Source organism: Rattus rattus, chromosome 11 (assembly GCF_011064425.1).
Source record: "Rattus rattus isolate New Zealand chromosome 11, Rrattus_CSIRO_v1, whole genome shotgun sequence".
In the NCBI taxonomy this organism is placed as follows: domain Eukaryota; kingdom Metazoa; phylum Chordata; class Mammalia; order Rodentia; family Muridae; genus Rattus; species Rattus rattus.
In genome coordinates, this window is record NC_046164.1 from 96082432 (window position 1) to 96106549 (window position 24118).

The 24118-nt window shown below is 37.7% G+C and overlaps 1 protein-coding gene and 1 pseudogene across 5 annotated transcripts in view; both read right to left on the bottom strand.

Moving 5' to 3' along the window:
* Ccdc85a (coiled-coil domain containing 85A) overlaps nt 1-24118 on the bottom strand; it is a 224448-nt gene that overhangs the window by 158638 nt on the left and 41692 nt on the right. The window lies entirely within an intron of this gene.
* Nucleotides 21330-21443, bottom strand: LOC116913035 (annotated as a pseudogene).

Genomic DNA, 24118 nt, shown 5'->3' on the forward strand with positions numbered 1-24118 from the left:
TACAAAGGACAAGGTCCTGTCAGTAGGTTAAGGCCAGATCTTACTGCCAGTTATGTCCCTCTGAAAACACTGGCTAGGAAAGCTTACAGGGAGAGGTCCCTCCATCTCTTTGCCTACCAATTACTGAAAAAAAAAAAAAACGTGCACACATTTTACAATATCTGATAGGAAATAAGTGCAAAACCTGCCTGTGTCCTCACCTAGCAGGCTGGAATCGTCATGCCTTCATTCTTCTGATGAGGCTACTCATCCCACAATTCACCCCTAAAGGAAAGCTGGAAAGCTGTAATTTAGCAGTATTCACCCCTGCAGATACACTCACTCCTCATAACCATCAAATCACTGTCCCTTCCCTACACATTGACACAAGGCTACACTCGACAAACCTAGAGACCACATTTACTACATGTGCTTTACATTTGTAGTAGTCAATCCTCTTATCCAGTAAATTTCATAACTCCTGCCTACTAAAAGGGAGAGTGCACATATGCTATCCATTGAATTTGTAGTTGTGTGTGTGTGTGTGTGTGTGTGTGTGTGTGTGTGTACATTTATGGCCAAACTGATCACATGACTACAAAGTATTGGACAGTACTACTTCCTGTAAAGCTGTAATGACATCCGTTGAAGTGATGGTTACTGATTTGTACACACACCTGTATATCTATACACACAGGTTTTGCATGTTATTCTCAGGTAAATGGAATAAAAGGTACATAGATAAATGCCCATTCAATTAATAAATAAATATGTGAATCTGTAACTAAGATCCACCATCTGCTTTAACTGGCACAAAACCAAATACAACCTGTCCTTCAGCAACATGAGTTTGGTACAAATCTACATTCTAGAGAGTCAATTAATTTTTATCACGCCTTAATCTTTCCAAGACAGACGTAGAAGTGACAGTTAATATCTTATTTGGAATCTTCACAGCTTATCCATCATTAGCTCTGATAACCTTTGCCCATTCAGGTCTATCCACTTACATTGTTACCTTTGATTCCAGTCTTATTCTATATAAATGCCTCATTCCATCTTATTGGGTTCCTTTAATTCATTAAATGTTTCCTTCTGCCATGAAATGTCTTGCTTCATGAAACTCTCACTTCAATGCTTGTCATAATTATTATATTCAACTTTCAGCTTTCAACTCTGGCCACCATTCAACATACAAATCTGTGGACTGACCTGCCTCATTAAAGGAAATACAATCAGTTAAAACTCAAGGAGAACAAGAGAAATGCTCTGGGTACTGGTGAGGTTCTCTTTCTTAGTGTCGTATTAACCATATGTGTATCAACTGTGAAAACACATTAAGCTATGAGATCTATAAAAGCTTTGCTTCTTTCCTATATATTTTGCTTTAATAAATATCTTTTAAAAATAGTACACAATGTTCATATGTATTGCAATTTTATATATTACATATTTCACAGCTGAAATTTTGTATCATTTGATTAATGCTTACTATGCCCCCACTCAATTGTAACTTCCGTAGAGGAAAACTATGTAAGGAAGTACTTAATATTCAATGACTACATCAAAGGAACTATAACAGGATAAACTCCACTGAGAAATACAAAAATAGGTCAAGTCAAAGACTCAGAATCTCTGATGAAATAAGCACAACCACCTTCTAGTCTGCTATGAACCCTCTACTTGTTCGGGACCCTTTCGCTTTCTAGTATTTATTCTGGTATAATATACTAGAAGGTTGATTTTTAAACTGAAAAGAGCAATTCTGTGCTGTTCAGGAAAGCTAAGTGAGAAAAAGTAAAGGGCCAGAGCCAAACTGAAGCCAAGAAAAAGATATCGTACAGATCTAGAGAAAGCAATGAAAACAAGAGCCAACAGATGCCAGCCTCCAGCCAGGGCAGTTGAGCCAAAGTGCACTGAAATGTAACAAACCTGAGCAGCAGAAAAAATGGGCTCTTTCTCAGAATGGATTGATGGGTTTTCTTCTGGATGTGGTGGATTTACTCCGCTTTCGTTGCTGTTGAATAGACCCTCCCTTTTTTTCATTGTTTTTGCTTTCTTTATTAACTGTGCTTAGATAGGCTATTCATAACCATTTGTATTTCCATATGAATTTTAGGATAGTTTTTATTAGTTCTGTGAGGTTATTGAATGCAATAAGATTGTATTGAACTGTAGATTACTTTCAGTAATATAGCCATTTTCTTATTTCTGCTAATCCGTAAATATAAAAGGTGTTCCAATTTCCTAGTGTCTTCTTCAATTTGTTTCTCTAGTATCTTCAAGTTTTCATTTCAGAGATCTTTTATCTCTTTGGTTAGGCTTATTTCTTTGGTATTTTGTATGCATGTCTATATGCATGTGCATATATGCATGTTAACATGTGTGTATGTGAATGTGAAGGCCAGATCGTGGGTCTCATACCAAGAGAACTATTTACTGGATTTGTCGAGCAGAGTGTCTCAGTGAGACTTGGGGCTCTCCTATCAGGCTTGGCCCTCTGGCCAATGAGCCCCAGGAATTCTGGCTTTGTACCTTACTAAAACAGGAATTAGAAAAGTACTTCACCTGTGGCCAGGTTTTTTCATGTGTGTTGAGCATTAAACTCAAATCCTAGCTCAAGCACACTTGTGACCTAGTGATCTCCTGGCCCCATTCTTGGATTTTGTTTGTTTTCCTGCCTCTCTCCTCATTAGCTGCTGAACAAACAAATGCTGTATTGTTGTACTCAGCCTCCTCGTCTCTGCTTCCTAGTACCAACTGGACAAAAAGCCTCTACTTAGGAGGAAGGACACTCCGAGGAGACACACTGGCTAACAAATTGTAGTTAACATTCTTGTCTCCTCAACTGCTTTCTTCCAAAGATCAACAGGCTGCTCTATGAATGTTGCCGAAAGGAGGGGGAAGGGACTCTTCCACACTCCTTTCTTTTCCTTTATCGGGTCTTTATCATCTCTTTAACACAGCAATGTACAGCTTTCTCTATGGTGTAATTCACTCTAGTTTTTGACTTCTGAAAATGTTTTTCATGGACTTCGGCTTAGTTTTAAAACACCACTGCAGGCCTTCAGAACGAGATGCAGAACACTCAGCTCCATGCCTGTCTGGATGCTTCCCACCATGATGATAATGAGCTAAACTTCAGAACCTCTTGACAGAGCCGATTCACTCTCAGATCAGACTCAGCAACCCTATCGTTACCTCGTAGAGTTTGTGTGACAGAGGGATTCCAAGGTGGACTCACTGATGAAGTGTACAGCTCAACTTGAGAAAGATGCCAGCAACTTAAATAAAGAGAACTCAGCCCTGCTCCAGACGAAGAACCAGATGGCATTGGATTTGGAACAGCGTCTAAACCACCGTGAGGAATTTGCAGCTATGAAACAGATCATCATTAATATGTGTAGTAAACATTCTGAGAACAACTTCCTTCGTACAAAAATGGAATCAAAAAGTCTGACAGAAAATCATTCAAAGCCTTTGAACATGCCAAGAGAACATGAAGATAATATATTTATACCCAAGCCAATGCTGTTTACTAAAAAAGAAGCACAAGAAGATGAAGATAAAGGCCTAGTGTTTGGTGTTGAAGAGAACTAGCTCCTAACCCAGCCAGGCCCCTCCATCCAAGTCTCACCCCTAGCCAGGCCCCTAGCTCTCCATTGGAGTGGGCCTTTGTTATCATGTACTCCTAAAGTGCTAGGTCTGTTGGAAAGAAAGGTTCATTTTAATCATGTATTGATATTTTCAAATATAAGTAATTTAATGTTTATTTTAACTAATGTTAAATTAACAAATTTCAGTGTAATCAACATATAAAGTAAAAATAGTCATATACTTTATATGTGGCTTTATATATTTTGTTACAAAATAAATGTCTTCTAGCTCCTTAAAAAAAACCTGTCATTTTTGTGCCAGTTACAGAACATCGTTCAGAAATATTTTCATTGCTTATACGTATGAGTGCATTCTAACTTTAAAATATAAAGCTTTGACTGAACTTCCCAATAGTTGAAGAAGCACCAAGCCCTTAGTGATTCCTTTGACCTACTAGGCCCTGCCCACCCTCCTTACTCTCAAGCTTTGCAGAGAAGCAAAATCAATGAATAGACAAATATCATTTATGCAGCCCACCTGCCCTTCCTGATTGTTGGCACAAGTGAAGGCATTTATTGCTCCAGAGTCCTCAAAAGGAACAATGAAAACTATGATAGGAAGCCATTTAAATATAGCCACAGCAGGAGTTGGCAATGTAACAGCAAATTAAACTTTAATGAGACAAAGAAAATGCTGAACTTTCAGTAAGTTTAGGAGAGAAAGGAGCATCCAAAGGACACAATGTCCCAGATCTCGGGTGTAGGCACAGAGAAACAACTACATGTTATGCCCATTCAGGGTTACAGATTTTCAAAGTATACAAGACATCCAGATGTGGGAAGACTTTCATCTACAAAAACAGTTTTTACTTAAAGGTAACATAAACAGATATAAGGTTCTTCTTGAAGACTGGAATCACGTGATGTGTAAAAATGTCATGTTTCTGTGTTAAGGAAAGATGTGCACACAAAGCAAACTAGCCTAAATATAGCTGCTTGCCAAGACCCTTTGACCTCAAAACCGCCATAATGTGTCTTCTGAGGTTGTCCTTCAGGAATGGATTTACAAATAGCCTCTGTAAGATATCCAGACTCACTCTGGTCTTTAACTCTGTGCCCAGAAGACTACTCCAATCTGTTGTACCTGCCTTTCAGTTGTCATTGAACCCAGGCAATAATAGCCAATGGAAATAATGGTAGTAGTAGGTTTACTCCTCAGGAACCTATAGTGTAGCCTTGGATACATCCTTCTACCACAAGACAAAGACTATGGTCCTTTGGACATTTCCTCTCTTACATCTCTGATCTATATGGATAGTATCAATAGAGTCTGTCAGGGATGGATACCCGAGAAACAACGTAAGGAATGTGATGCAGAAGGGGGTAAGATTATGGTGCTTATTAACCTTCCTACTACCGATGTCACCTTGGGCTGGCCATATTCATTATGACTAAAGGACTCAGAAATAGCTCTCCCCCTGCTAACACTGCAATCTAACAGAGAGTCTATATAGACCCAACTCCATATGCTCTTCAAAGCAATTATAGTAGCTCAGAATATGTATTAAAGAATCAGACTACCTAATAAAAATTCTGACCTTGCCAATTAATATCCCTAGGTCCTTGTATCAATGACCTACCTTATTCAAGCTTTTGCAACATGAAGCTTTTCGAAAATACAGTTTGGAGTATTTTAATGGCAGTTAAATTTTGAATGTGACAACTGACTTAGTTTTTGCCATATAAGTACTTAGGAACAAAAGAAATGGCTTAACCATTGAGAGCACTTTTCATCCTTTCAGAAGAACTAGCAACACATGAGGCATCTGATAGCTACATATAACTCCAGGATCTAATGCCCCATTCTGGTCTGTGCAGCTACCTATACTCACCTGCACATATTGATAGGCATATAAATATACATAATTTAAAAATAAAACTAAATCATCAAAAATAATAAAAAGTGATCAAAAAGTCAATTATCATTATTATTTTTGTTATTTACTTTTACAATTATCTAAATTATCACTCTGTAATTTCATTGCTATATGAAATTTCCACATTTGTGTTGAACCTCTGAGTAGCCAGAAGCCACTTATAGAAGTAAACAGACTATGACTTGGTTAAAACTATTTTTCCTCTGATGAAACACCATGACCAACAGCAATTGAGGAGAAAGGGGTATATTTGACTCATATATCCTAAATCACAGTCCACCAAGAGAAGGGAAGGAAGGAAGGTAAACCTGGCCGGTACCTGAAGACAGGAGTTGATCCAGAGGCCATGAAGGGATAGTACTCAATGGTTTTATCAGCCTGCTTTTTTATAGCACCTAACACTGCCATTGAGCACCACTAGCAGCTCCAAAATGGGGTTTTCTCCTCTCCTATGATTTTGGCTCCTTTCGAATTGCTATGAAACTAGCCAGCACAGGTAAACTGGAGTTGATTTCACAATGGATTCCTGGGACACCAAGGATTTAACTGTAAACTGAGTTTGCAGAGGACATCACAGGAGGGTTTGTCACCAAATGCCAAAGTCCTGTTTTACCAATTCCCTGGAGGCAAACCATACTGATTCATTGAGTAAGTAAGTCATGTGAGTGCAGTGTTCTAGCCTGGTACCTAATAAGGACAGCAGCATTGTCCCAAAAACCATATGTCATCAGGATAGAGACCCAAGCAAGGGTCAACCAAGGCCAACCAGGGACAGCCAAGCTCAGGATATGGCTTTCCATTTAAGTCCATCATTTATTTTATGCCATCTGGCAAGACATCCTCCCCTAACAGCCAATGTTTCTGTAGAATATTTAGAAGCAGGGGCATTTGTCAAAATGACATATCCTGACTTGCAAAATTGAGACATCTAGAAACAGCCATCTAAGTAGAATCATTTATAGCCCTTGTCACTTTCTGAAATGATCCAGTAAGAGAGAAAGATTGAAGTTGCTGTGGCTTTCTGCATAGCAGGTGAAGTATGCACCGCCTTGTGACAGAGGTATCTGTAGGAACCCTTCTCTTACCCCTAACAATAACTTAGCTTCCTCTAAATAGCTTTAAGAATGCTCAGGGTCAATGGTAGAAGACTCATTTTCCCTACTATTACTCTGTAAATTCAGCTATGCTAGATTATTATAAAAAGAAATGGAAGCATTGAGTTGAACAAATAAGTAGGAAATGAAGATGTTAGAATTTTGTCCATCTTGTTTGCTGCTCCTTGAAGTTATTTAGAGGAGCCTAAGCTTTTAATATGAGAAGAAAAGGGGATGCATTGAGTTGAACAAACTTCAAATGAGGTGACTTCCAAGTCCCAATTTCTCATTGTGGGGTCCTAATGAAAAGCCCAAATCAGTCTCTCCAAGATAAAACAGGGTAATATTCCCATTTTAGGACCACAAGGAAGTCCCTCTTCCAAGTCCATGCTGAATGATCTCTACATGAAAGTCTGTCTTCTAAGTTTGTTTTTTCCTTACCCTATGAATAAATCAATGAACCTATTCCATTCTGTGTACTGCATCTTCAGATACATGTTGAATTCTTACTCACCTTATGGTTCCAGTAAATGTGTTAAAATATGTATAAATTAAAGACAACTGTTGTTTCCAAGATAGGTCCTAAAGAATGGCATAATGATGTTTACAAGATAAAACTGAGTGTAACAAGATATGTTTGTTCTGCTGTAATAAATATATCACTGAGTTAATGAACACATATAAAATGTTCTTGAAGGTCGTAATAATACAACTCTTTCAAATCCTTTGCATAACTTGGATATAAATCTATCAGAAAAGAACTGCTTTCTCTCAAAATAAATATATTTTCACAGCATCAAAACAGGAACAAAGGATCCTTCAATAGTCAACCTTCCATATAACAAAACCAAAACATACCTACAAGTACATTTCTAGCTTAAAGTTTTTTTCAATAGAAAGATTTCTAACTACACAGTGACAGCTAAAAGAGTCATACTTAATCTGATTATTCTACCATATTACATTTTATGACTCTACTGAGTTGCATTTTTTTTGTTTAGAATATACTGCATAAATGTATAGTAATAAACTGCATGTTTACATATTATCAGTACTGAAATAAAAACTCATAAAATATAAGTAAAAATATATAGGGATGAATTCAACAGCCAAATGTAAAATTTGTACACTGGAAATTCAAAATATTGCTCAAATTATAGAAGCCCTGAACAAATTGGTATGAATCGGAAATTTTAACATTGTAAATATGGAAAAGACAAGATCTATAGATTTGGCAAAATCTATCAAAATAATAAAAAGCTTTTTTGGAAATAATAATTTTATCCTAAGGTAAATAGAAAACGAAGGGATACAGAATAAATAAGACACACTTCAGAAAGAAGAACAAAGTTGGAAAAGTCATAAATCTAATAAAAACTTACTAGAAATGCTTTGGCAATTAAGCCAGTGTGAAGATGGACACAACAGACGAATGTAGTATAACTGAAAGTTAGTCTATGTCTGTGTGGGGCCAGCTGAGCTCTGACAAGGTAACGATGCCATTCACTGCAAAAGAACAATCTTTGCAATCAATGGTACTAAGACACTAAATAGAAACACACACACATACACACACACACACACACACACACACACACACACACACACATACACATACACCACACACACACACACCACACATACATACCACACAGACACACACATACCACACACCACACACCACACACACACATACACACACACACCACACATATACACACATATACCACACACACCACACACCACACACACACACACACACACACACACACACACACACACCACACACCATGCATACACAGCCACACACACTAAAGGAAGTCTGAATTGACTTTATATCATATTCCAATAAATTAATCAAAGTTCTCATTAAAACTATAAAACTCCTACAAGAAAACATACTTCAGTCAAAACTTTAAAAGATATGCTAGTTTCTCAGATCTGACACCAAAAGCAAAATTAAATAATGTAAAAGGAACTTTAGTGTCAGCATTAACAACTCTGTGTTTCAAAAAACACTCCTGAGAAAATGCAAAGACAGGATGAAAGAGGCATTTACAGATTATATTTGATAAAGAGCTTTGCTTAGGTTATGTAAAGAACTTGGCCTCAAGCTTAGTCATAGAGTGTTTGCCTAGATTACGTATAAAGGGCTGTTATGACTCAATAAAGCATGTCAGTCTGCTCTCTGTTGCTACAATAGAATACCTGAAACAGAAATTTATAAAGATTAAAATCTATGGGTCACAGTTCTGGAAACTGAGCAGTCTAAGACCAAAGATGTTAGTGAGAGCCTGCTTTTTATAGCTACACATGACAAGAAGCACAAAAGCAAGTCAGCCAAACTGAATACAGGCTTTCTATAGGTGTCTTAATCCTGTCAGGGAAGAATACAGATGCTTATGTCACCTCAGAAAGGCCCTACCTTGTAATGTTATCACAGTCCAAATGTTTTATTTTAAAATCATACCATTACCTAACTCAGAAAGCATTAAGGAATTTGAATAAGTACTTATCCAGATGACATATTTGCTACCTAAAAGTATGCTTTTTAGTTATTAAGGAGATATACATCAAAACCATAATGAGCTAACTGCCCCACACCTAAGATAACTGTGATCCAAATACAGACAATAACAAAGGTTGGCAAAGACATGGAGAAACTAAAATATTCACATGTGAATATAAAATGGAACATTAATTTTATAGCTGGTTTGGTAGACCCTAAAAGTGTAACAAAAAACAATGCAAGTTCAAAACGTATGCCCACATAAATAATATAATAAAAGTTAATGTAGCATCATTCATGATAGTAAAAATGTGAGAATAACTCAATGTAAATAAGCTAGTAAATGGGTAAATAAAATGTCATATACATATATACATATGTATATTAAGTTTGTGTGTATGCATGTTTATATGTATGTTTGTATGCATGTATGTATGTTTCACACAATGAACTACTACTCGGCCTTGGATAGATTACTTGTACAGAGTGATGAACCTTTAAAATCATTATGTAAAGTAAAAGACACAAACACAAAGGTCATGTAATGCCACACAAGTCCATTTGCTTGAAATGTCCACAAGAGGCAAATCCAGAGAGACACACATAGATTAGTGGTTGTTAGTCACTGAAGGAAGAAGAAACAGGTAATTGCTAACAGGTGTGCTGTTCCTTTTTGGAGAGACAAACAGTAATTAAAATGACATAAGGTTGATTGCTATATAGTTCCCTGAATATTTAAGACCATGGAACTTGAATAAATCATAACATATATGAACTAAATCCAAAATTTTCAGAAAGAATTTCATACTTAAGTGATATATATTTAAAAATTATGATAAGGTTTGGTAAAGCTCAAGCATTTAAAAAATATGCTACCTAACGCGCATACATAAAGCAACACATTGGGCAGAGGAGTCTCAGGATGTAATTAATTTTCAAAGTGTGCTTGGTGGTTTCTCAAGGAAATTCTCAAAGAATCAGTCAATGGCTGAATCATGTTTCCATGGTTGTCACTCTGGTCAGAAACAAATAAACCACACCAAGCCCTTTCCCAAGCCTACCCTCGGGTGCTGGCTTCACCTTTGGCCTGAAGAACAAAGATTAATAAGTGCTGCACCTTAGGCAAAACACACTTTACCCCAGACCTATTCAATGAGCCTCTATCCTAAAAACAATCTGCTAATTACAACTTAAGCATGTATGGTGTAGTGGGTCTCTGAGCTGTTGCACAGGCTTTCAGACAGACTCCCGGCCTAAGTGATTCAAACTGGACAACTGGACAGCACTTACCACTCTCCCATTGTCATGTAGTTTCCCTGTAAGATACTCAGAAAAGGAAATCTAGGCATGAAGAATAAACCCAACAGAGAAAAGTCTGTCACAAAAGAAAGGCAGTGCCTGCACAAATGTGTCTCTTCAGTCTGTCCTCTGGGCTCCACCATCCAGAGGCATCTCTCTCTTGTCTAGCAAAAGGAGTGCTAAGATACCACACTGAGAATGAGAACATATGATTTCCCTGCTTCTCAGCCACTCAGGATGGTTACACAGCCTCTACAGTTACAAAGTGACCTTCACATCTACTTGCAGAAATATAAAATGTCTGCTCAAGGACCCTGGAAAGGCAGAGCCGTCCCACTTCAGCATTTAAAAGTTAGAGAAGCAGCCTTGTCTTCCCTTTTGAAACTCTTTTGTATTCATATTTTGCTAACAATAAAATGCTTAATACTAAGAGTCCTTTACACTTCTGGGTAAAAAGTAAGCGTATTGGCATGCTACTCCATTAGGAAAACAAATTAAAAGAATAATTAGAATAATGTGTAAGTAACCTTCACAAAACCCAGTGTAGCTCCAGAGCCAAACAAACAATCAAGACCGCACAGGACATGGCACCCCTAAGGTGGGTCAATATTCTGTAGCAAGGATCAGTTTATGCTGAGGTCATGTCTCAAAAGCACCATGATTCTTTTTTTTTTTTTTTTACTTTTGCAGAATACTTCTGTATAAAGAAAACTACCAGGTCTTTTATAAGAAAAAGAGACCCTATGAGTATGAACAAATCTCAAAATTCAGTCACTCCAATTAACCTAACATCCAGAAAAATACAAGCACTTGAAGTAACCTCCGAAAATCCCCTTCATCTTCTAAGTGCTTGATTTATACAGTGTTCGAGAGATAAAAGTATGAAAATATGGAATATGCACACTACACCAGGAATGGCACAGGCGCTAAACTATTTCTAGGAAAAAGATATCTATTGTGCTTATTTTTAGAGAGAACAGATAATGTTGGCACAATGCTGAGAGCAGAGGTGACCAGTCTATCTTAACTGACATGCACTGAGTCCAGAACTGTCACTGCCCGACTTCGTGCACTAGGGAAGGCCACAGACACCCCATCAGCCATCATCTGTCCCTTCTACAGTATGGGATAAGATCCACACATTGAAATTGCCATTTTGTTAAGCAATTTGTCAGACCATTTCCTTCAAACCCTGCAACAACCCAGTAGAGGTTGAGTTTCCCAGTGCACACTCACATTGGGAAAAACACTGCATGCATACCACAGTGTCAGAAGCAACTCATCGATGTCTGGGAGGAAACCTGAAGCAAAGGGGCAATAGTCTTCCTTTCATTTCCTAGGGAAATAGCACTTTGGCAAGTTTAAATTAAAAAGTTGAAGAAGAACGACAAGGAATTTGTACCGAACATCACATTTCATCATAGCCACTTTTGCTCAAAAAAGGAAGACAAACTAATTCGGCTAGTAGGCTTTACTCAAATTTCACAAGTTTAGTCAAATCTCCCAAGTTCTGTCTGTTTGTCATTATAGTAGGTGTAGACAGGCACTTTTTTCAGTGGGTTGTTGTGGGGTTTAGATAAATTGCTTAACAAAATGTTTACCCCATTAGCGATTATTACTCTCACTTAGCATGTTCTCACATGACTTTCCCCATGGAATTGCTTTAGAGGTCAGTTTTCCGAGTCTCAGTGAAAGCAACATAAAGACAGAGATACCTTGCAGACAGTTGCTACTTGGCTCTGGAGCCCAACCTTCCTAGCCAAGGAACTGGGCCTGTCTGTGATATAAATTATCACCACAACGAGATGTATTTGACATACTAATTAAGGTTACTTTTATTCTTTATTCAAACCAGAAAAATCTAAAAAGGATAGCTTGACTCTAGTAAAACTATACAAGCCATAGCTAAGTGATGGCCTCACCACCCTGGACAAGAAGTGCAGCCAGCAGTAGCAGTGAGACTTCCAAAGTGAGGCTGATATCTAACAAGCACCAGGAAGAAATAAACTTTTTGTGTCATATTAGCATTTTGCAGAGATTAGTAACCAACCAAAACACAAGCCAAAGACCCCCAAATTAAGTAGTTCACAGGGATAATGGACATGACAAAAAAGAACAGGTTAGAAAGAATCATCACTCTTATACCAGATGACACCTGCCTTGCTACTTCCTCAAATACAATGCCTGTGGTGACCCAGTATCACTTAGGCACTCTGGGATGGGGTCAGAAGTAAGAACAATGGGTATTTAAGAGATCTTCAATTTTGCACAAGTATGAATCTAAAATGAAGAAGCCTGTATTAAGAAGGAGGAAAGGACTCACTCGGGAGCTCTGGGTTCTGTGCATTCCTCTGCAGCTAAGTCTGGGGTTTATTTTATCCCCTCTACCTTGACTTATCACTCTTTATTCAGACAATCTGCCAAGTGGTTTTAGATTCTGTATTGGAACATGGAAGCATGAGTGGAGAATGACAGTAAAAAACTGAATGACCATGAGGTCCACTGTCTACCATCATCTCTTTTTTTCACTACTATCAATGCCTAACTTCTAACTTAGAGAGAACAGGAAAAAGTAGAGCCAAAGAATTCAAGCACAGACCATACTGCAATTGTTTCCGGTGCCTCAGCTGCTTCAAGTCTCTCTTTAACCCAACCCCTCAGGCATGCATGTCTCCAGACTTTCCAGTGGCTCCTTGCACTCCACAACGCTAGTCAACACAGCTGTCACAGTGCACACTGGGTACCAGTGCTACAGAAGATATTTCCTTCTTGATTTCCAAAGCCCAAAGAAAGCTGCTAGGGTTGTGTTGTTACTATGACAGGGCTATTGTAACTAGTCCCAATGTTATTTCATAATACTGTGCTTGGTCAGTGTGGATTTTCAACCTCTTTTCCAGAAATGTTCTGGGCCCCTAAGCAATCCGGGGTTATTCTTTTGTACTTGTTTTTTGTGCGTTTCACCTTTAATCTCTTGCTGGCTAGTAGCAACCTACCAGCAAGTGTGTTTTATTTAAGAAGTACCCTCTTTTCCAAACTGATCTCAAACATATCTCCTCCCTGAGTATCCCCTGAACCTATTAGCTGAAACTAAAATATCTTATTCCCTGTTTTTGTAGTACACCTATAGGACTTGCATTTGATTTCGTAGGTCTCTCTCCTCTACTAAAATGCCATCTGGTCAGCATCAGATCAGCATGTTTGTTCCAGTAATGCCTTATAGAGAAGCATCAGCTTAGGAAAAAAATACCTAATGTCTTCTCTAAGGATCTGATATATATACTCTTCTTTGCAATTTTTATTTTTCTTTAATTTACTTTTTTCATTCACATGTAAAAAACCAACACTGAAGGCTATATTTACAATATAAATATAACATTTATTATTATATCTTATAATTATATACTCATATAATGATCATTATGATATATTATACAGAATAAATTTTATTATATATTATATTTTACAATATTTTATATTTGATTATATATTATACATTATAACTTAATTATATGTTACATATTGTATGATAAGTGTTATAGGTAATAAATGTATATAATATATACGAAAACATATTATATAAGTTATATATCATATGTACATATATAATATAAAATAAAATAATTATATGTAGATGATATATCTGTGTGTAATTAAATATATAATTATTACAGAGTAAATGTAGTATGATATTATATAGAAAATAAATACTATATTATTATTCAAAATAGATTTCATGATGATTATTTTTGATGGTTTGTATATGCTCAGCCCAGGGAGTGGCACTATTAGTATAGTAGGTGTGGCCTATTGGATTAGGTGTGTCACTGTGAGTGTGGGCTTTGTCTTAGCTTCCTGGAAGTCAAAATTCTGCTAGCAGCCTTCAGATGAAGATGTAGAACTCTCAGCTCCTCCTCACCATGCTTGCCTGGATGCTGGCATGTTCCTGATTTGATGACAATGGACTGAACCTCTGAAACTGTAAGCCAGCCGCCATTAAGTGTTGTCCTTATAAGAATTGCCTTGGTCATGGTATCTGTTCACAGCAGTAAAATTCTAACTAAGACACTATTTAATCAAAATTTTGGTTGACACTACAGTAAACAGACCTTAGCAAAACCTAGGAGTCTGTACAAAGATCTCCCTATGTGTAGGTCAATAGCAATGTCCTCTGAGTTTATCCACACTGCCATTCACAAGCTAACAGACTGGCAGTAAGCATTCAGCTTCAGATTCTTCCCCATCACACGCCATAACATTGAAGAAGCTACTGCCAAACCTCTCTGAAGATATTTCCAGTTTGTTCCTAACTCTCCTTGGAAATTAATGGACCTCCACATCTCTCATCAGTTTTGATTTGTTTCTGACTTTACTATACTGTTTTTCACAACCTGAGATGAACTGATTTATGCCAAGTGAACTGGGACATGTGACGATCTACTAAGCTATTCTATCCGAAGGGATCATAAAAACTGTTCAACCTTTCATAATGTGTTCATTATTATTCAACAAATAATTAAAACAAAGTGTCTTCCCTAAACTCAGGAAACAGATAGGACAGGAAAAGAATGTGTAAATACTAAGGTGAAGGAAGGTCAGAAAAGGGAGATCATTTCTAAATACCATTAGGAAATGTCTAAGTGAGCTGTGAAGAAATGCACATTTGAAAGGAAATGGAACTCGATGCAAACGTACATTAGTTACTGTAAGGAAACAGACAAGATTGAGAAAAGAAAAAAAAAAAGAAAAAGAAAAACCTTCAAGAGGAACCAAGTTATGGCCCCAAAGGAAACATGGCGCCCATGCAGCTTCCAGAATTTCAGTATTTTATTTATTCTCCTATCTCCCCTTAGTACCTGTCAGGGGTGTTGTTGTTTAAATACCGGCCCACGATATATATATATATCACCAAACCAACATGGAGAGAGTTAATGGGAGAACGAGACAAGGGGAAGAGGAGAGAGAAAGAAGAGAGGTGAAAGAAGAAAAAGAGAGAAAGGGCAGAAGTTCTTTTATTTGGAATATGCAATAACTACTCCCAGGTGTAGTTGAGAATTGAGCCAAAAGATTTACTGGGAATGTATGGCCGTTACTATGGCAACAGTGACCAAATAGTGTCGCTGTTGAAGGCTCTTCCTGATTCCAATATGGGGCACTATGGTCAGGATTCTAATGCTGTAAAAAAAAAAAAAAGACCAAAAGCCACCTGGGAAGGAAAAGACTTATTTCAGTTTACAGTTCCATAGCGGGTCCTCCAACATTAATCACTAATAAGGAATATATTATTACAGACTTAACTACAAGCAAATCTTATCAAGGCATTTATTATTCTCAAATGCCTCTTTCCAAATGATTCTAGCTTGTGTCAGGTTGACAGAAAACTGACCAACACAGTGCCCTAAGTTTATGTTCTTTTATTTTCCTTTCCTTTTCTTCCTTTTCCTTCCCTTCCCTTCCCTTCTCGTTTTTCTTCTTTTTTTCCTTTTTTCCCTATACCTAGTAGAGACAAGTCCAATTCATGCTATCTGCTGTATACCAAGTGCCCATACTCCTTTAGAGAAAGAGTGAATCTTTCTCCCTTGGCAAACGTTAACCCTCAACATCTCCTAAAGTAGGCACGGGGTTGGGTCTCGGGGACCCCTCCTTTAACCATGCTGAAATTTCGAGAGGCTTGATCCAGGGCAGATCTTGAGCAGGTAACTCTGGCTGGCTGTTGGGAGTCTGTGAGCGCCTGTAATGTAGAAGTCTAGTCAGAAAGCCAGCCTTCCACAGCTTCCGGCCTCCTGCTGGTTGTTATTTAGATCTTTCTGCCTTGTCTCTCTAGTGATTTTCTCAGAGCCTTGGTTTTTCATCACAAAAGCTAAGGCATTGTCTGGTAATAACAGCTGCTAAAATGAACATCTAAAGAAACTCAGGGGAAACCAACACAATTCAAGGGCTATTTAGTGAGGTCCTTCTCGATGTGAGGTCTCACTGGAAGCTATAACTTATCATGTTGCTGAACTGACCTTGCCATACAGCTCTTTGTAGTCCAGAAAAAAAAAATGGTGAAAAGAAAATGCTAATCATGCCCTCAGGAGCCAAGATTCAAGGCAGACAGAGATAACTAACCAGAGAGAAGCACTCAGAGATACTGAGGAGGAGAGAGAAGCATGTTTCATCCTGACCACACTGGACAGAACATACAAGCTTTCTTCCTTCGCAGAAAGGAGAATATTACACAGGGCTAATTAGGAACTAAATCAACAGTAAAACCTTGAGAAGGTACTTAGTAGTTTCTGAAGCAAGGAGCAGTAAGCAGAAATCTAAATGGCAATGAGAACAAGCCAGGAAGGGAATATAAGGGAGCATACCAGCCAGAGACAACACCTCCTCTGAGGACTCCACAGAGATGAGGGTGAGGTGGGGTGGACAATGTGGGCTGACCAAGGAGACAAGGAAGAACTCTCCAGAGGAAGGAAAGGGACCTCTGATGTAATTTTAAGTCAATCTTGAGCCTTCTTGGTGGGATGATCCAATACAATCAGCATCAAAAGAAGCACCATTTGGGAGACTAGAGCTGAATTGTTCAGGGGACAGGGAGATTATAGGACAGATTCAGACTCTGAGGAAATTTTGTTAGTAGAATCATGGAAATGGACTTGCCAGTGAATTGGATGTGGAAAGTGATATAAGGAATCTTTGTTTTAAAAAAAAAAAGAAACAAAACAAAAACAAACAAACAAACGAAACAGAGTGGTGTCATTTTCTAAGGAGAGTGATTCTGTTAAGAAGTTGCCGTGAGAAAGAAATCCAGAGTCTGGCTATTGGCATGTTATTCTTGAGACACTAGTGAAATGCCCTACACTGAAAAAGGTATTTACAAACAATCAAATGAGGACCTTGGGGAAGCCCTGATTGTGGGCACAGCATCTGCATTAAGTCAACATGTAAAGCTACGATGGAGTCACTTGAATCTTCCTAATTAGGCAAAAGTAAAGTCACATGGGAGGGAGTCCCTGGGCTTTCCAACACTGACAGGATCTTAAAACGATTAAGAACAAATTCAGAAAAGAAAAAAAAGGACAGGAAGTATGATATGTATGCTGAGAAACACAGGGTTATAAAGCATAATAATATTTTGTTTGTCTGATGTCAAGGGATTAGTGCTCTCTGACATAACCATGAAATTAGTTGTCCCAGGAAAGTGGTGGGAACTAGAAAGAAAGGAGAAAAGAGAAGGTGAAGTGAGGAACTAGAACCTATAACTAGAAACACTCAGTATAGCTGAGGATCTTTCCCCAAGGAAGGTTAAGCACACAGACACACATACCTTCAAATATTAGGGGTCCTGTGGTGGTTAGAAAGATAAAGTCCCCCATAGGCTTACTCATTTGTTTGAACACTTGGTCCAAAATTAGTGGAATGGTTTGGGAAGGATTAAAAGAAGTGTACTTGTTAGAGAAGATGTGTCACTAGTGGATGGCTTTAAGGTTTCAAAGTTTACAAGTCTCACTCTCTCCCCCTCCCTCTCCTTCCCCCTCTCCCTCTCCCTCCTTCTTCCTTTCTTCACCCCTTGCTGCAATTTGTGGGTCAGATGTGAGCTTTCAGCTACTGCTCCAGCTCCATTTTTGCCTTCCTGCCTTTCTGCTATGACGGTCATAGGCTAACTTTCTAAAACTGAAAGCAAGACCTCAATTACATGATTTCTTTTGTGGGTTGCCTTGGTCAAGGTGTTTCATCACAGAAATAAAACAGTAACTAAGAAAGACCTACACAGGGCCATTAAACACAAGCTTCTCTAAAACCAAAAGCTCTCTCCAATGTTAAGGCATGGCAATCAAAACCATAGTCTATATAAAAACAAAGTTATTGACTCTCAGTTAGAATCATGAGTCCAGTCTGCAGACAGTTCCAGTTTTATCAAGTCTTTAGAATGTTCCCTCTTCTCCAAAGTAGGATCATTTAAAGTCATAGTCAATCAACTTTTCTATGCTAGGAGTAGTCAAAATACCTCAACTGTTTTGCTGAGTTCTTTCAGGCTGACTTTGGCAGAGAAGTCTATGCAAAGACTGGTCTCTTGAAAAACCATCTATATGAAGGTTTCAAGAACTCATCTTATTAACTGATTTGCTGTTCCTGCCAACTCAGGTAGAGATTATGCTCAGCCCCAGGTCTTTCACCAACAAGGCAGTTGAAATACATTGAATCTTCAATCTTTCAGGAGAGACTTTGGTCTCAAGTTGAATGACTAAGCAAACACAATTGTTAAGCAATCAGACCTAACAGTCAGAACTGAATAAAAACACTATATACTATTCAAGGGCCAAATTGTTTATGCATATGGTTTGCTTCTAAATTGCAATTTCTGTTGACAAGTTGTCCTTTAGTATAAAGTGAGAATACTTATGCATGACAACTCTGGTCCACTGTTTGAAGCAATGTTAAGATGTAAAAAGAAACTGGCAAAGGCAAATCCTTATGGGAATCATGCTTTGCAGCTCATTTAAGCACCTAAGCAGATATTGGGCAACAACAAATTAGAAAAAAATGCTATAAACCCTGCCAGCTACAACAATGGCTAGCCTTACAAGATATCCCTACCTATGTCATAATGGCACAAACACCATGGAAGTAACAAAACACTTCCAGATTTGATTTATGTTCTACTACAAATGATGAAGTGCACTTGGCACTATTATTAGGCTAAGAACCTATTGCTAGACAGGTTTCCCCTAGGGAGAATCTGTTAGAACTATGCTACTAAATGGATAAAGCCTTAAACTGACTCCTAATGATTTATCATTATATCCACAAATCAATTTACCTCTCCTTTCTCAGCTGAGAAGCTTCTGTTAGCAGTAGTTTGTCATTAACACAGTTACCCATAGCTGGCCATTGTGCAGAGAATAAGAAGTAGCGGAATACTTAGGCCTAAAATGAACACATATTTTGCATCCCTTGCCAAGTGCTCAGGGATGATTGTAGAAGAGGAATGGAAAGCACTTAAGAGTCTAAAGCAAATGACTGAAAAACAATAACAACAAGAAAAATCATCTTCTAGACACACCAGGTCAGCTGCACATATGAACACAGAACACGTGTAAAATACAAAACAACAACAACAAAACGAAAAAGACGAAGGAAAAAAAACTGTGTAAGGCCAATCATAGCCCAAGCTGTGTTTTCTCTAAGAGTGTATGTAGACCCTCTTAAGTCAGCCACTCCCCCATTGAAAACCATACATCCAAGAATGTTTCAGCAACACAAATTAGTTTTGAAGTGTTAAAAAATGAAAATGAATACAAAGTTGGGTGGACAAAAGAAGATGTTGAGTTGAAGAGGAGTTGGGAGAAGAGAAGGAATATGATCAAAACATGTATGTAACTATCAAAGAACTAACTAAAATGCCTTTAAAGTGGGAGAATCTGAATGTGAGACTGTGTATTTATTTAATTTCCTGTGGAACTGACCTACCGGGAAAAGTCCTCAGTAAGATTGGCCCAAAGGAATGTCTGTGAAGTAATGTCTTGTTAATGACTGACACAAGAGGGTGCCGCTCATTAGGAGTGGTGCCATTACTGGGTAGGTGGTTCTAGATTGTATAAGAAAGCGGGATGGTCTGGCATCAGTGGGAGGATAGGCCCTTGATCCTGTGAAGGCCAGAAGTCCCAGTGTAGGGGAATATCAGGGTGGTGAGGTGGGAGGGGTGGAGTGCCCTCACAGAAGCAGGGGTAGGGGGATGTGCTAGGGAGTTTTTGGAGGGGAAACTGGAAAAAGGGATAACATTTGAAATGTAAATAAATAAAATATTCAATTAAAAAAAAAGAAAGCAGGATGAGAAAGTCAAGGGAGCCAGCGAGTAGGCAACACCCCTACATGGTTTCTGCTTCATTTTCTGCCTGCAGATTCCTGCCATGTATTCTTTCTTTGACTTCTCTTATTAATAGACTATAAGCTGGAATAGACCCTTTTCTTCCCCAGGCTGCTTTTGGTCATGTGCTTTGCCACAATGGAAACCAGACTAGATCAACCACCATTATAGATTTTAGACCTCTGAAATGTAAACATAAATACAGTCTTTCTTATGTTGCTTTTGGTCATGGTGTTTTATCACAGCAACAAATCTAAACCACATATATTGTTACATGAGCTAGCAATTCTGCTCTTAAATATTTATCAAAGATTATGGAAGCATTTCTGTACAAATGTTCAGAGTGGTAATATTCATGATACCAAAAGTTATAGCAATTTAACAGTCCATTATTTGAAGAAGAGAGTCTAAAAACCTGATGGAAATATACATCAATATACTGTTTATCAAAACAAAACTATGGGACTGAGACAAGCTAAAAAATGGCTAATCATTAGAAATAATGCTAAGGTAGCCACAAAACACCATATTATATAATTCTATCTGTATGAAATATTTATAGTAGAAAAATAACAAGATAAAAAGCAAATTACTAGTTTCTTTGAGGCTATAAGGAGGTTTCAAAATAACTATTATTAATGAGTATATAGTTAAATACTAATTATATTTTAAGAAGATAAATGTTTTCTAAAATTATTTGTAGCCATGTTTTCAGATTTCTGGGACTATACAATAAAGCCACTGAACTCCTTTTTGTTTTGAGACTATATAACAAGACTGACCTTAAACCAGCAGTGATTCTCCTTGACTAAGTGGTGAGATTATAGGCATTAGCTATAAGGCCCAACTTTAATTGCTAGTGGCACTGTTAGGCTGTTGGCTTCCTTTACTTCTGTTCTTCTGCCCTTCATTCTATTCATTTAATATCTCTAATATGTATTATAAAATCTAACCAGTTAAAATGTGTGCTTTAAGTTGGGCCTTAAGTGCATGCTAAAGACTTACTAGGAGGAGAAAGGCCTAACCCCTCACCTCTTACACACCAACGTAACAAGTATGTGCGTGCCCAGACAGGACAACAAAGATGATGGTCAGAATAATGTAGAGGTGCTTTTCAATTAGCAATAATTGCGCCTGGGATAAACCTCAATGGCTATGATACTGCCACTGCGCAAAGTCATGGAGGCCCTTTTAACTAAATAAATACAAGCAAATTCCCCTGTAGTTTGTCTGAGTACTAAGAATGTTGGATTGCAATTAGAACTTGGCCCATTTTTCTCTGATATAATTGTATATTTTCTCTGTGAAATAGTAATTACTGTATCAAAGACTGAAGCGATTATGTCAATGAATATTTTCAATGCATGAAACTGAGATAGTGTGATCAACTTACTTTTTAGAAAACACAGTACCAAAACACAGTGCCATGATTGAGAAAACACAGTACCAAAATGGGAGTGACAGAAAAATAAAAAGTGAAAAGTTGAAATATCTATAATCTGGTCTTTTATAAAAAATATTTTGCTGATATCTCTTCAGAAAATATTAATGATTTAACTTTTATTAAATAGTCCATACATCCAAATGGATACTCCTTCAAAGTATTGATCTTACTGGGTAGTTCACATTTTAATGGTGTTTACATTGTCCGACCCGCTACTCCTGAAATTTACCTTGGAGCTATTAGGCCTGGAATGTATATATGTGAGCAGCAAACCTATGGAAACCTTGATATTTGTGGAGAGATAGGTTACTATTTGGAAATGCAATGACAAGTCACAATAGGTAAAACTGCCACTGCTGTAAAATCAGGAGCGTCTTTGAAGTAACTCAGCTGTGAACCCCCACAAAGCATAAACTGTATTTAAAAGTACTTCCCAATGAGTTCTAAAACAGGAATTTGAATAAAGATAGCAACTCTCAAATTATTACTGAGCTGCCTCCTGTCACTATTTTGAAAAGGTAAGCTCATTTGGATGTCTAAATTCTAGAGTTTTGGTTAAATCTGTCTCTTTATTTCCCAGTCACATTTCACAGTGGAAACTTTGGATATGTATATTATCAATGAATGGGGGAAATGTGGCTGGTGTGCCCCAGAATAGTATGTGCCAGGGAAACAAATTTACAAAGATGTTAACTCTCTATGGTTCAGTTAACCATGACGGGTTCCCTAGTAGCTGAAGGACCTGTATATTGCCTTCCCTGACTAGGTCCAGAAATTCATTCTTCTTTCTTGAAAGGTGAAGTACTCCAGCCCAGCAGCCTCACAGGGAATATTCCCTCTTCATAGCTACACATAAAAACAAGAGTTCTTGTATTTCAAGATTTCTGCCTAAAATGGTTGCCTAACTCCAATATCTTAGTGAGTTTTAAAGCTAGAAATCATTTTACAAGTAACAAACCATCACGCTTGTACCTGAAATACAAAATTTCAATTAAACAGCTCCATTTGATAATCAACATTAAAATAATAAATATAACCAAAGGAATTTCTCTAAAGGTGGAACTATAGCCCAGAAGAAAATGTAACAAAAAAGAACCACTATTATCTAGTTTTCCTTTCTAGAATACAGTTGGCTGTGTGCGGTGACACATACTTTAATACCAGCACTTAGGGAGCAAAAGCTGAAGTTGTAGGCCACGATGGCCTACAAAGTGAGACCATTCTCAAAAAGGAAAAGTGAGACAGGAAGACCACCTAAAAACCTCACAATAGAATTAGAAATGTATAGCTTGGAAAATCTATTCTATATTTTTTATGATTGTGTTTCCAAATATTTATCATTTTCTTGTTCACCTCTAAGCTAACTGCAGTTCTCCTTAACTGCAACTCTTCAGGATACTTTTTTATTTTTCATAGAAAATAATTCTTACAATCATCATACATACTCTGTTTTATTATATTCTAAAATTACATGCTTAATAAGTGCAACATTAAGGAGATTTTTAAACACGCAAGCCAACTTCTAGTAGGGAAACCACTAGTGCGACCCACTCACAAACATCCTAGTCTAATCAGCTAAATGAGCATCCATCTGAATGCTTGACAAAAAAATTGGGATGGTAAAGCAGATGCTGGATAAATGCATGTTCTAGCTTGCTTTTTGTCTCTGTGATAAAACATTGATAAAACCAACTTGGGCAAGGAAAAGTTTTCTTTGGTTTATAGGTTAGTCCATTAGGGGGAGAAGCCAAAGCAGGAACTGAAGATGAGGTCATGGAAAAAATGCTGCTTACCAGTCTGTTCTCTCTGGCTTGCTCAAGCCATTTTTATACCAGCCAAAACCCCACCTACTTGGGGATGGCACCACCATAGTGGACCAGTGGATAGGCCCTCCTTTACAAAGTAGCAATTAAGCAAATGTCCCATATACTTGCCTATATGCCAACTGCATAGAAGCAGTTCCTTAACTGACAGTCTCCCTTCCCAGATATGTCAAATAAATGGCCAGCATTAGTCACCTGAATGCACTCCATTGTTTGTGGTTGACAAACTCTCGCTGACTTGGCAGCTTACAATTTTAAATGTCAAGGTAAACTTTGTACATGGACAGATTCTATTCTTGACTGACTACTCCTGAGTCTAGTCTACCTCAGCCTTTTTCTATGTGGTTCATCACTTATTCATAAGCTAGTGCTTGGTATGGGTACACCAGGAACTAAAGTCGGGAAAATGAAAAACCACAGAAAATATCAAGAGAATTAGAATGTTAAAAAGTGATGTTCTCAGAAGAGGGAAATATATTTTGAAAAGAGAATGGATATAGCTCAATCTAGTAGAACAAATTGTCTAGGTGGAAGACCTTTAGTAAGAGTGGAGACGTAGTTTAGTAGCTAAATCGAGGGCCCCATAT